The following is a 14,296-nucleotide window of genomic DNA, read 5'->3' as shown; positions in this document are numbered from 1 at the left end:
AGAGATAATTCTTTTAATGACAGATAATGCATAAACCTTTAAGAGAGGAGAGAAGAAAAGATAAAAGAGAAACGAAAGAGACAGAGAGAGAGAGAGAATTTTAAATTACTTAATGAGTTACCCGCCTTTATCTCCATCAGGCGCCCTATCTATCCACACACACACACACACACACACACACACACACACACACACACACACACACACACACACACACACACACACACACATATATATATATATATATATATATATATATATATATATATATATATATATATATAATATGAGAGAAAGGGAGAGATGGGGAGGGGACAGAGAGAATAATATAAATATAGAAAGATAGACGAGACTAAACGAGACTAGAGGGGGAGAGACAAGCACCATCACTATCACCATTACCATCACCATCATCACTGTCACTATTACCATCACCATGATCATACTATCAATATCATCATCATCACCATCAATATCACCATTTCCATCATCAGCACTGTCACTATTACCATCACCATTTTTGTCGCAATTTAGATGCATTCTCTTCTTTCTCTTTTGCTCATCACGTTATATATTTTTTCTTTTATTTTTTGCTTTGTTTTTTGTATTCTTTATTTCACAATTTTTATTTTTTCACATATATATCGCATTTTGACGATTTTTCTACTTGAGAATTTTCTCAGTCGCATTTATTTTCTAGTTATTGGGGCGTTTCTGCTCATTTCTCTTATTCGAGGTTTATCGCATCTTTGGCCCATATATACATATATTTTACATAGGAGAGATATGGCTTGTTTTGACGTCCTCCGCTGATATAGGAAAGAATGGAACCTTTATTAATTTATCATGACCCACATGCACACACTTAAGTACAGACAAACACACATAAAAATAGACAATAGGGAAAAACTGGAAAAGGTGGCTGACGAGCCATCTCATTGCAGACCGTACTGTCTACCCGACTACTGTTTTACACAATAATTCTCACATATATTTCTCCCCAAAATAAGCTTTTTTACGGAAAGCTAATCAATATAGAATGAGGTCTTCTTTTGACACCTTATAATGAAACAGGAAAAAAAGTGGAATTTCGATTGTTATCATGAGTTGCACACGACCCGCGCGCGCACACGAAACAAACACCTTCACGCATGAACACAAAGCAGGGAAACGGATTGGAACCGGGCGACGTTTTATTATTATTATTGTTATTTTACTTGTCCTTTTTATACTTTATACTTTCGTATTTGTTTATGCAATTTTCTTTTCTTTTCACGTTTTACTATATCGATTTTCTCAATTTTATATCAAGATTAGACGCATGGTTTTCACTTTTCTCTGCCCTATTTTTTGTTTTGTTGGCACAGTTTTCTGTATTTATTTACTTCGATTTTTTTTCTCTCTCTCATTGTTTTTCTTCATTCACATTTTTGTCGCACTTTAGACGCATTTTCACTTTCTTTATTTTCTGTTTCGTTAGCGCATTTTTTTGTATTTATTTATTATGTAATTTTTCAATCTTTCGTTTATTCATAGAATTTAGACGCATTATCTACTTTCATTTTTTCTTATTTTTCTAATTATCGGGTCGTTTCTCTTCATTTTGTTTAATTTCTTTTCGCGGAGATAAGCGCTATCCGAGTGCTTTAGGTAATAAACTATATTCTATACTCGAAAAATGTTTCAGACAGTAATCCTCGCAAATATTTCTCGCCAAAATAAGCTCTTTTAGTGAAAGCCGAACAAAAGAGGAAAATATGAAAAATATGAATATGCGTTGCACATGGCCCACACGCACACACTTAAAAATAAATACATGCAAACAAACAAATGAATAGAAGGGGATAAATTATTGCTTTTAGTTTTTTGTTATTATTTTTACGCTCTTCGCACTTTTTAAACTTTATTTGTTAACGTCATTTTTCCTTTTTCAGAGCTTTTATTGTATCGCAATTTTTCTATTTTATATCGCGTTTAAACGCATATTTTTTTTGCATTACTTTGTTTTATTAGCGAACTTTTCTGTATTGATATCGCAATTTTTCTCTCTTTTGCATTGATTTTCTTCATTCGAGTTTTTGACGCACTTTAGACGTATTTTCTACTTTCGCTTTTTCTCATTTTCACGTTTCTTTATTTTCACCGCTTTATTTTCTGTTTTGTTGGCGCAGGTCCTTTGATTTTTTAATTCGCAATTTTTCTTCCTTTCGCATATTTATCGCATTTTCATGCATTTTCTATTGGAATTTTCCTCACTCGCCTTTATTTTCTAATTACTGGGATATTTATCTTCATTTTTCGTATTCGTATTTCATCGCATGGTATTTATTTATTTATATTTTATTATCATTATCATCTTTATTTATTTTTGTTGGTCTTCCTCTTATTCTATTAAAGAAAGACAGAATTTCACATATACAATTGCACGATTCACTGGAATATACATATATTTTACATAGGAGAGATATGGCGTGATTTGACGTCCTACACAGAAATAGGAAATAATTGAATTATTATTAACCTATCAGGAATTACACATGGCCTACACACTCACACTTATATAAGTACAAACACAATCACATAAAAATGCGCAATAGAGAAAAACTGATTGCAACCGGCGGGCGTCTTGTAATTTTGCGCCCGGGGCTTTCCATGTCTTTCAGCCCCGGGCGAGGTTGCAACCAGAGGGAGCACTTTTGGCTCCCTTTTGCAGATTCGAACTCGCGATCGCGGGTTTCGAATCTGGCGCCCTTACCCTCTCGGCCACGGTGACGAGGGGCAATAGGCATAGTTTGGGAGAGGCATTTATGCAACACACACACACACACACACCCACACACACACACACACACACACACACACACACACACACACACACACACACATATATATATATATATATATATATATATATATATATATATGTGTGTGTGTGTGTGTGTGTGTGTGTGTGTGTGTGTGTGTGTGTGTGTGTGTGTGTGTGTGTGTGTGTGTGTGTGTGTGTGATGATGCGATACCGATGGTGGTTATGTGACTATGAGAATCCGATAACGATGGTGATAATAATAGGTGGTGATGGTAACAAACACTAGGATGATAACATAAAAAATGTCAAATTAGATTACTGAAACAAATCATGAAACAATATAAGAAAATAAGAATGCTCGTGAAACTCTGTAGTACTGAACTTGAGAGATTAGTCGATAAAAGAAAAAAAACTCGACTCGCCAAGACACTCGATCCCGCGAAGCTGTACAATTTCCAAAAATATTTGTATATAATTTTTCATCATGTACGGCTTTCTCATTCTTTTATATCCATTATTGGATCTGATGATTCGAAATATAATTTGCTTGGATAAGGATACACCATTTAGCCAGCTTAAACATTGCCGTCAGTGAGCTGGTATTTCACTGCGCGAAGGGTACGAAGCATGGACGACGGAAAATAGTCGAATGAAAGCGTAGAGTAAACAAAGGAAGAAGTGAGTGGGAGATAATTCGAGAGATAGAAGAGATTGGGTAAAAGGGCGATAGGGAAGGAGAAAGATCCTTTAGTCATATTTTGTCATTTTCTTGCCATTTTTTGTATTTATCATCACCTTAGTTTATCTTTCAAAATACATTTTGGAAAGAGAAAGAAAAGGTGAAAGTAAGAGTGAAAGGACAGCTCTCTCGCCTTTTCGCATTTATAAGGAAAGCCAAAGGCCTAATATTTATATCTACACACACACACATACACACACACACACACATACACATATACATATATCCAGGACAGCTTTGGCTACCTCGAGAAACTGCTCCCACAAAAAAAGCAAAGCCATACAATAACTACGACAATAACAGGGTAACTAATCCGTTCTGGAAGGACACATGATGAAGAACAACTGCCATGGAGGAGACCCGCCAGTACTTTTATTTTGATTGAATGTTCTCTCTTAAGACGTGGGTTTGCACAGGTTGATAGTAATTCTCACAATGTTGAAATTCTCGCTTGTCATATCCGGTTCACAGGCGCAGGGTTCTCGGTTCGATCTGGAGAGGAAACACTTCACAATGCTTCACTTCACTCACTCACTCACTCACTCTCTCTCTCTCTCTCTCTCTCTCTCTCTCTCTCTCTCTCTCATCATCCAACTACTACATCAGAATATTAGAAAAGAAAACATCCCTCATTTCCATCGTTTCCGTGGTGTAGTGGTTATCACGTGCGCTTCACACGTGTAAGGTCTTCGGTTCGATCCCGAGCGGAAAACTATGTAAGCATGTTTTACAAGGATTTTATTTTGTGTCTTTTTGAAACAAATGGTGATGCAATTTTATAAGAGTGCTCGTGCAACTACGTAGTACTACAATAAGCATTTAAAGATTAGTCGATAAACTATGAAAAACTCGACTCGCCAATGTCGTCTGGTTCACATCTATTGTTCTAGCTTGTTACTGCCTTCTCATTCTTGGATACCCGTTACTGGATTTAATTTCTCGAAACAGAAACTGCTTGTTAAGGGATGAACTAAACGGCCCTTAGGAAAACTCCAGCTAGTATGGCGGAGAAGTGCCAGTGTTAGAACTAATTTCTGAATGACTGAATTTCGCTCATTCTCTCTCTCCTGCTGTAGGTCTGTGCTTATCTCTCTTCCTCTTTCCATGTCTCTTTATCTACTTCTCTTCCTCCATATATTTATCTGCCTCTTTCTTTATTTCATTATCTTCCTATTTCTCTTCATGTCTCTCTTTCCTCCCCTTACTCCTTATTCTGTCTGTTTCTCTTCCTCTGCCTGATTCGCTCTTCCTTTCCATGTCTCTTTCTCATCCTCTGTGTGTCTGTCTATTTCTCACTTCCATCATCTTGCTCGTTCTCTTTTATTAATCAATTTAATTCCAAAATAATTACAGACGGACATTCTCTCTTATTATTGCTTCGGTGTTCAGGTCCTCGGTTCGATCCCGAGCGCAGACAATAATAGATATAATTTGTCAACATACACACGCACACAGGCACGTGTATGCATATATGAATGTATATTCATACGTGTACATGTATACATATTTATATATATGTATGCGTTTGCAAAAACATTATATATATATATATATATATATATATATATAATGTATCTATATATATTTACATATATATATATATATATATATATACATACATACATATATATACATATATATTACATATGTAGATTTATGAATATATATATACATATATATATATATATATATATATATATATATATATATATATATATATATATATATTCATATAGGTTAAAACACACACACGCACACACATGTGCATATATGTGTATGTATATACATATGTATGTATATAATATGTATATTACATATATATATATATATATTTATGCATATACATGTATGTATATATATATACATACATATATCAATATATACAATATATGTATATAAATATATATACATACATGTGTGTATATACATATATACATATACATACATACATACGTAAAAATATACATATATTTATGAATGGAGACATGCACATGTTTTTCTCTTCATTGGAACACATTCAGTTTTTCTCGGAGGTTTAATGTTTAAGTTTCTGTGAATGTGTCCAGTCGCTGATGAACTGGTGTGTCGAGTGTTGCCGCTTTATGCTGTGTGTTTCCATGCGCTTATGTAAGCATAAATGTGTAATTATCTATATACACAAAGGCGGATATCTATACACAAAAACGTATATATATACATATATATGTATATATTCATACACAAATATACATATATTCATATATTCATATATATGTATATATATACATATATATATATATATATATATATATATATATATATATATATATATATATATATATATATATATATATATGTGTGTGTGTGTGTGTGTGTGTGTGTGTGTGTGTGTGTGTGTCTGTGTGTGTTTATGTGTCTGTGTATGAGTTTGCATTCTACTTATCATTAGATAATTTTGTCGAAATATATCTTCCTAAACATATACATTACGTGAAAAAGTATTATTGTTATTGTTATAATTACCATTATCATTATTATTATTGTTATTATCATTATCGTTATCACAATTGTTGTCTTTATTATTATTATTATCACTATCATCATAATCATTATCATCATCTTCACCATCATTGTTAATATTATATCGAATATCATGATGATGATTATTGTTTTTATCATAATCATTATCATTATTTTTTATCATCATTGTCATTATTATCATCAATATTATCATCATTGTTATTATTATCATTTTATAGAGTATGGCGGTTATCACTTAAACTAGAGGTGATAATTTAGTTGATGTCAATGATTTAATATCCTATCCATTTGCTCAAGAAACTCAAATGTTTGTCTTCCACATTCTAATCTTAGAGAAATGAATAAGGAAAATATACTCCTGCATCACAGATCCAGTGACGGCGATTGATCTGCCGTTTCGTCTCTCGAATCCTCTTGTCGCAGGATTAGTTTTCAGTTCTCTCTCTTCGCTCTTTCTCCTTTCCTCCGCAGATTCTCTTTCGCTCTATTTGAATTTTCCCTTGTCATTCTTTGTCTCTACTCTCATCATTCCCTTTCCTTTCTTTTTCTTAGGATTACGTTTTTTTTTTTTAGATTTTGTTTTTGCTTTCGTCTTTTTGCTGTGATTCAGTTATAAGCATGCATGTATTTGTCCATATTGAAATATAAATATTACATATATCTTTGCAATACAGAAAAAAAGGCTTGAATTTATATTCCATCAGTGCGTTTATACAACCAAGCCATTTTACCTGAGTTATATTTTACCTGAATATTAAACTGTAAATTGACAAGAACTTAAAGCACAGAGAACACATATGCAGTAACGATATCACACTCACCCTGTCCTCGTTCAATCCATCTTTTTTGGATCGCATTTATTACAATAAGTAAATGATTTACAAGAGTCGAGAGGAAATAAGGAATTGAACCCGACTGTGAAGAGTGTAATCTTTGCAAAGCATATTCTTAGCATCCAATCGCATAGCATTTATTTGCGCATCACATCTATCAGTTGTTAACAAATATCATGTTAGGATCATAGTCATTACAGGCAATACTGTTATTTCTTATAATATGTATCCGCAATCCCTACCATAATGATAATAACCTTTATTATTAGTGTTGTTCTAAATATCATTATTACCATCATTATTATCATCACATCATCACCAACACCATCACCATCGATATAATCGTAATTATCTTTTGTAGCATTATTCCCCTTATTATTACATTTATCAATATTATCTTTACTACTATTATCATTAGCAGTAGTAGTACTGCTACTGGCATTGTTATTATCATTATCATTGTTCTTTTTATCATCATTACTATTTTTTTTAATTATCAATAGGTGTATTATAATTGCTATCATTTTCATCACTATTGTAATTACTATCTTCATCATTACTTGTGTTATTACCTGTAGTTGTATCAGTTTTTGTACTTATGTGTGTGCGTGTGGGCCATGTGCAACTCGTGATGTCAATCAAAATTCCAGCATTTTCCTTGTTTCAGGACATCAAAACAAACATTCTACATTGCTTGGGTTTCGCTGAAATAGTTTATTTTGGAGAGAAATCTTTGCTAGGATCATTGCCTGAAACAGCAGGCGAGTGCAGAATATTGTCTACAATTAGACTGCTCGTCAGCCGCCTTTCCGACGTAAGAATTGCGATAACGGCAGCGACTTTTAGCTGATAGGGTTTTGTCTGTGCTTATGATTTAAATGCCATTTATATATTTTCCGTGTTTGGAAATCAAACTGGCAGTTCAATTTGGAACTTTTTTTGTTATTATAATGCTATTGCTTGTTACCATAACCACCCTTTCCTATCACCATTATCAGTATTGTATCACACACACACTACACAAGGTGCATAGAGACCTGTCCTAAAACATTCCTCGTGCCCTCGCCTCCATGGCCGAGTGGGTCAAGTTTAGTATCACCATAATTATCGAATCGTCATCGTCATTGCCATATAACCCTGATTAGTATATCTTCACGTGGGCGCGCACACACACACACACACGCACGCACACAAACGAATATAACCACACAAGTGTTGCATAATCCCTCTCCCAACCCATCCCTATCGCCCCTCGGCACCGTGGCCGAGAGGGTAAGGGCGCCATTTTCTCCCGGAAAAATCCCGGGAGAAAATGTTTAATAGCTAAGGATTCAGTTCATATCCTTCCATATAGGTTTATCAAACGTATTGTAGATCCTTTTCCTTTTTGTGAGCTAATTACGAATTGTACTTATGACTTTAACTGTTGCTGCCGTTTTGATTATTACTTTTATTATTTCTACGATTACCAATATCATTGCTAGGAGTTAAAACAAAACATTTTCTTCTCAAACTTGGATATTCTTTCAAATGATTTAGAAGTAATTTTTCGTTCAGCCGAGGGCCATCACGAAGTTACATGAAGAGCGAGTTCGTACAATAAGGGGAGCGAAAAATTACATTATTTTCGTTTCCGGTTACATCATGCTACGCAACAAGTTGTAAACATGAGCTGAAAGACATCTGAGTATTAAGTATGAGTGACCCTTATTTAGCCACTTGTTTGGGACATAAAACGTGTAAGAACTGGCGTCGGGAATTCATATGACCCTACAGGAAAAGGAACGATTTTTTTTTATAAAGAAGTTAACCCTGACGAAACATTTGAAGGCATTGGCTTGGATATTGATCTATCGAAATATCACAGCTAAACTAATATTTAAGGAGTGGCTACTAAATGGTTACAAATAGAAAGCACCGTGTTGAGGAGAAATGCTATATTTAATAGGAAAATTGAAGGTGTGTATTTTACATATTGAGCATCGGAGATAACTAGATATTTTAACTTTTGTATCATAACTATCAGCACACAGTTGTCCAACATATGTAATGGATGGTTGTCGAAGAATATAAGATGAATGAATGCAATTATATTGACTCATGAGAATATGAAATCAGTGTGATGAATAGTGTAATAGCGAGATTTAATCAAAACGTATATGGGATGAACGAACACAAGCCTATAACTTTTAACAGATGTTTAATGAAGAGAATGATCGAAGGAAATATTAATAACTTATTACTGCTGACTCCCTTATTCACAAATTTCGACAAAGAAATGTAGGCTTGCCAACGAGAGTGGTGACACCTGTAAATAAACTATTTGGCTGACTGTTAATTTCGAAATACGTATTCTAATGCTATTGTCAATTAGAAAGAAATGCTTGATTTTGTTTTTCTGGATTTCTCTTTATCTGTATGGATGTTTTAGGAAAGCAGGTTTTTGAAGGAGTCAAGAAAAGAGGTATTTAAAAAGGTTGATAACTTCATTGGATTTTTTTTTTTTTTTAAGATTGGACATAGTTCAACATCTTACTCTTTTAGTGAAAGCACACACACACATATGTATGTAACATTACATACGCAAGTATACGATATATTCTCGTAAAAACAATAATATAATTCTATTAATGTTAATTTGTATAAATCCGTTTTTTTTTTAAGATTGGACATAGTTCAACATCTTACTCTTTTAGCGAAAGCACACACACACACATATGTATGTAACATTACATACGCAAGTATACGATATATTCTCGTAAAAACATTAATATAATTCTATTAATGTCAATTTGTATAAATCCGTGGTGTAGTGGTTAGCACGGTCGCCTCCTACGTGACAGACTCGGGTTCGATCCCCGACGGATATTCAATACAACTCTTTTATACATGAATTTCTGTTTGCAGCTCTATCTAATTACCTTCCGTTCCATATTTCTTTCTACTTTTGTTTCTATCTCTTTCTCCGGTGTTTACAATGCAAAGGAGTATGAAGGAGTTGGAGTGTTTGATTTTGTATTTCTTTTATTTGCTTCTTTGTTAGTATTTATGCGTGTTTTCGTAATTTTGCTGTCAGTCCTCTCATAATCAGGTGATTGTATTTGTAATATGAGAAACAGAGACTGGGTGGAGGAGAAGAGGATGAACAAGTGTTGTTGAGAAAAAAAAATCAAGACTAAGTAGGAAGGGTGGAAGGAAGGAAAGAGGCAAAAGAAGCAAACTGTTTTGTTATCTTGCTCAGTGTTATCTTCGTTCCCCTTTGCCTACTTCAGATAAGACATACGATTTCACAGGAGAGAAGAATAATCTCTTTTTTACTTTAACATGATAACTACCGATATATTTTGAAAGGTTTGATGTCTTCTATTTCTAATCTATCTCTTCTCTGACTCTCTCTTCCATGATCTTCCCAGACACCCCCTTATCTCAGCCTCATCGAGAAATGCGAATTGTATAGGCCTATGCATTTCCTTTCCTGCCCAGCAAAGGAAGCGTTTAAGCCTCATCCGACCCGATATCTGGCAACATTTCCGTCGTAACTTGGTCACCGGATTATAGAACAAGGATTTCCTGCCAAAGGAGCCACAGGAGAGAATGTAGAATGTCGCGGTTCTTGTTTCTGTGTTTTGGGGATCGAGTCACGTGACTTTTCGAGAGCGGAAGTGGAAGCGACTCTTGTTGATGCAGATTGTGGTCACGTGGCGACCTTTGAAGGTTTTAATAAAAAGTTGTTGGGGAAGTATTAAAATGAAAAAAGAAAGAAAGAAATACATACCTCCGCTTTTGTCTTTTATTTACGTAGTTATTGATCTTTTTTCTACACATTGCAATCTATATTTGTTTTTCTATATACCCGATTTGAACGTGTAGTTATCTCGACTCTTCTATCTGTAGGAAACTATCGATATGTTCTTTATAGCTATATCTGGCTCCACACCCACGCCTACATCTATAGTTCATGTCCCTTTCGGTCTCTCCCCCCCCCCACACGTTCCATAATACATAATTTCTCACAGTATATCGTGCTCAATGCAGCCTACTCCTTACCTAACATATGTCTTCTTTTCCACAAACGCCCTTCCTCTGACTTTTGTACCATTAATCTACAAGAAATAAGAACATTGCCAAATGACAAAGTTATCAATAATATGATAAATAACAGCTAAAATAAACAATTTTCAAAAACGATTAAAGGGACATCCCTCTCGTGATACATTCACAGAGGGGATTCGGTAGACACTGCAGTTAAAGAATCATGTCTTTTTAACTAGACGATCAGTGCATATGTGCGCCTTTTTGTGAATGTAAGTGAGAGTGTGTCAAGCTGTCTGTTGATGTTGCAAACCAGTAATGCGCAGCGCCCTTGACTCACGCCGCTGGTAGCTCTCAGCTGGCGTATCTGAATGTCCACTTAGGTGTCTGTCGCTGAAATGGAAATGAATTCGATGAAATCGGTAAATAGAGGGAGAGGGAGGGGGAGGGAGGGAGAGGGAGAGAGAGGGAGAGAGAGGGAGAGAGAGAGTGAGTGAGTGAGTTTGAGTACATAGACAAACTAACTGATAAACTGACAGACAGACAAAAATACAGACGTAAAGAAGAAAAACGACACAATAAGAAAAAGAGGAAACGGAGGCATCAAATGTATATATTATAAGAAACGTATAAGAAGTATATCTATCTTTATATATAGAAGATACACACACACACACACATACACACACACACACACACACACACACACACACACACACACACACACACACATATATATATATATATATATATATATATATATATATATATCCGTCTATTTATAGAACCATCTATCTATCAATCTATTTATCTTTCTATGTACCAGATAGATTGATAAAGAGAATGATTGATAAATGGAGGGAGATTGAGACAGAAATTAATATACGGACAAAGATAAATAGATATGTAAGCAGAAGTAGATAGATATATACGAGAGAAAGACATGGAAAAAGATAGAAAGCGTGTATTTGGGCCATTCATTTATGCACACACACACACACGCACGCACGCACGCACACACACATGCACACTCACACTCACACAAAAGGGCTGATGTGACATTGCCTGAGGCAAAGTGAAACATAAAATCAAATTTCCCTCATCATCATAAGCCTCCGTGGTGTAGTGGAAAGCACGGTCGTCTCCTACGCGACAGGCTCGGGTTCGATCCCCGATGGAGGCAATAATAAATCTTTTTAGTATCTCTCTCTCTCTCTCTCTCTCTCTTCTAATTATTTTGTTATCTAGTCTCTCATTTTTTCATATTGCTTTGATCATCTTCGCCATACTTATTATCCTGGAAGGGAACGAGTCATGATGGAATCTGCAGAGAAAAACTTTAAAATATAATGTCGGAATAAGGATACACACACACACAAACACACACACACACACACACACACACATATATATATATATATATATATATATACATACTTATAGATAGATAGATAGACAGATATGTTTATATATACATAAATATTTATATATAAATAGGAAAGCAGGTTTTTGAAGGAGTCAAGAAAAGAGGTATTTAAAAAGGTTGATAACTTCATTGGATTTTTTTTTTTTAAGATTGGACATAGTTCAACATCTTACTCTTTTAGTGAAAGCACACACACACACATATGTATGTAACATTACATACGCAAGTATACGATATATTCTCGTAAAAACAATAATATAATTCTATTAATATTAATTTGTATAAATCCGTGGTGTAGTGGTTAGCACGGTCGCCTCCTACGTGACAGACTCGGGTTCGATCCCCGACGGATATTCAATACAATTCTTTTATACATGAATTTCTGTTTGCAGCTCTATCTAATTACCTTCCGTTCCATATTTCTTTCTACTTTTGTTTCTATCTCTTTCTCCGGTGTTTACAATGCAAAGGAGTATGAAGGAGTTGGAGTGTTTGATTTTGTATTTCTTTTATTTGCTTCTTTGTTAGTATTTATGCGTGTTTTCGTAATTTTGCTGTCAGTCCTCTCATAATCAGGTGATTGTATTTGTAATATGAGAAACAGAGACTGGGTGGAGGAGAAGAGGATGAACAAGTGTTGTTGAGAAAGAAAGAAAAAAATCAAGACTAAGTAGGAAGGGTGGAAGGAAGGAAAGAGACAAAAGAAGCAAACTGTTTTGTTATCTTGCTGAGTGTTATCTTCGTTCCCCTTTGCCTACTTCAGATAAGACATACGATTTCACAGGAGAGAAGAATAATCTCTATTTTACAGCAACTTGATAACTACCGATATATTTTGAAAGGTTTGATGTCTTCTATTTCTAATCTATCTCTTCTCTGACTCTCTCTTCCATGATCTTCCCAGACACCCCCTTATCTCAGCCACCATCCTCATCGAGAAATGCGAATTGTATAGGCCTATGCATTTCCTTTCCTGCCCAGCAAAGGAAGCGTTTAAGCCTCATCCGACAAGATATCTGGCAACATTTCCGTCGTAACTTGGTCACCGGATTATAGAACAAGGATTTCCTGCCAAAAGAGCGACAGGAGACAATGTAGAATGTCGCGGTTCTTGTTTCTGTGTTTTGGGGATCGAGTCACGTGACTTTCCGAAGACTCTTGTTGATGCAGATTGTGGTCACGTGGCGACCTTTGAAGGTTTTAATAAAAAGTTGTTGGGGAAGTATTAAAATGAAAAAAGAAAGAAAGAAATACATACCTCCGCTTTTGTCTTTTATTTACGTAGTTATTGATTTTTTTTCTACACATTGCAATCTATATTTGTTTTTCTATATACCCGATTTACACGTGTAGTTATCTCGACTCTTCTATCTGTAGGAAACTATCGATATGTTCTTTATGGCTATATCTGGCTGCATACTCACGCCTACATCTATAGTTCATGTGCCTTTCGGTCTCTCCCCCCCCCCACACACACACACGTTCCATAATACATAATTTCTCACAGTATATCGTGCTCAATGCAGCCTACTCCTTACCTAACATATGTCTTCTTTTCCACAAACGCCCTTCCCCTGTCTTTTGTACCAATAATCTACAAGAAATATGAACATTGCCAAATGACAAAGTTATCAATAATATGATAAATAACAGATGATTTTTTTTTCAAAAACTATTAAAGGGACATCCCTCTCGTGATACATTCACAGAGGAGATTCGGTGGACACTGCAGTTAAAGAATCATGTCTTTTTAACTAGACGATCAGTGCATAGGTGCGCCTTTTTGTGAATGTAAGTGAGAGTGTGTCAAGCTGTCTGTTGATGCTGCAAACCAGTAATGCGCAGCGCCCTTGACTCACGCCGCTGGTAGCTCTCGGCTGGCGTATCTGAATGTCCACTTAGGTGTCTGTCGCTGAAATGGAAATGAATTCGATGAAATC

General features: G+C 35.1%; 1 non-coding gene across 1 annotated transcript; it reads left to right on the top strand.

Moving 5' to 3' along the window:
• The first annotated feature begins 12,041 nt into the window (after nt 1–12,041).
• TRNAR-CCU (transfer RNA arginine (anticodon CCU)) lies at nt 12,042–12,113 on the top strand. The gene has a single exon. It is a non-coding gene; the product is annotated as a tRNA-Arg (tRNA).
• The last annotated feature ends 2,183 nt before the right edge of the window (nt 12,114–14,296 follow it).

The sequence above is a fragment of the Penaeus vannamei genome, chromosome 1 (assembly GCF_042767895.1).
Source record: "Penaeus vannamei isolate JL-2024 chromosome 1, ASM4276789v1, whole genome shotgun sequence".
NCBI lineage: Eukaryota > Metazoa > Arthropoda > Malacostraca > Decapoda > Penaeidae > Penaeus > Penaeus vannamei.
The sequence above is the reverse complement of the archived record's forward strand: the minus strand, read 5'-3'. Positions and strand labels throughout refer to the sequence as shown.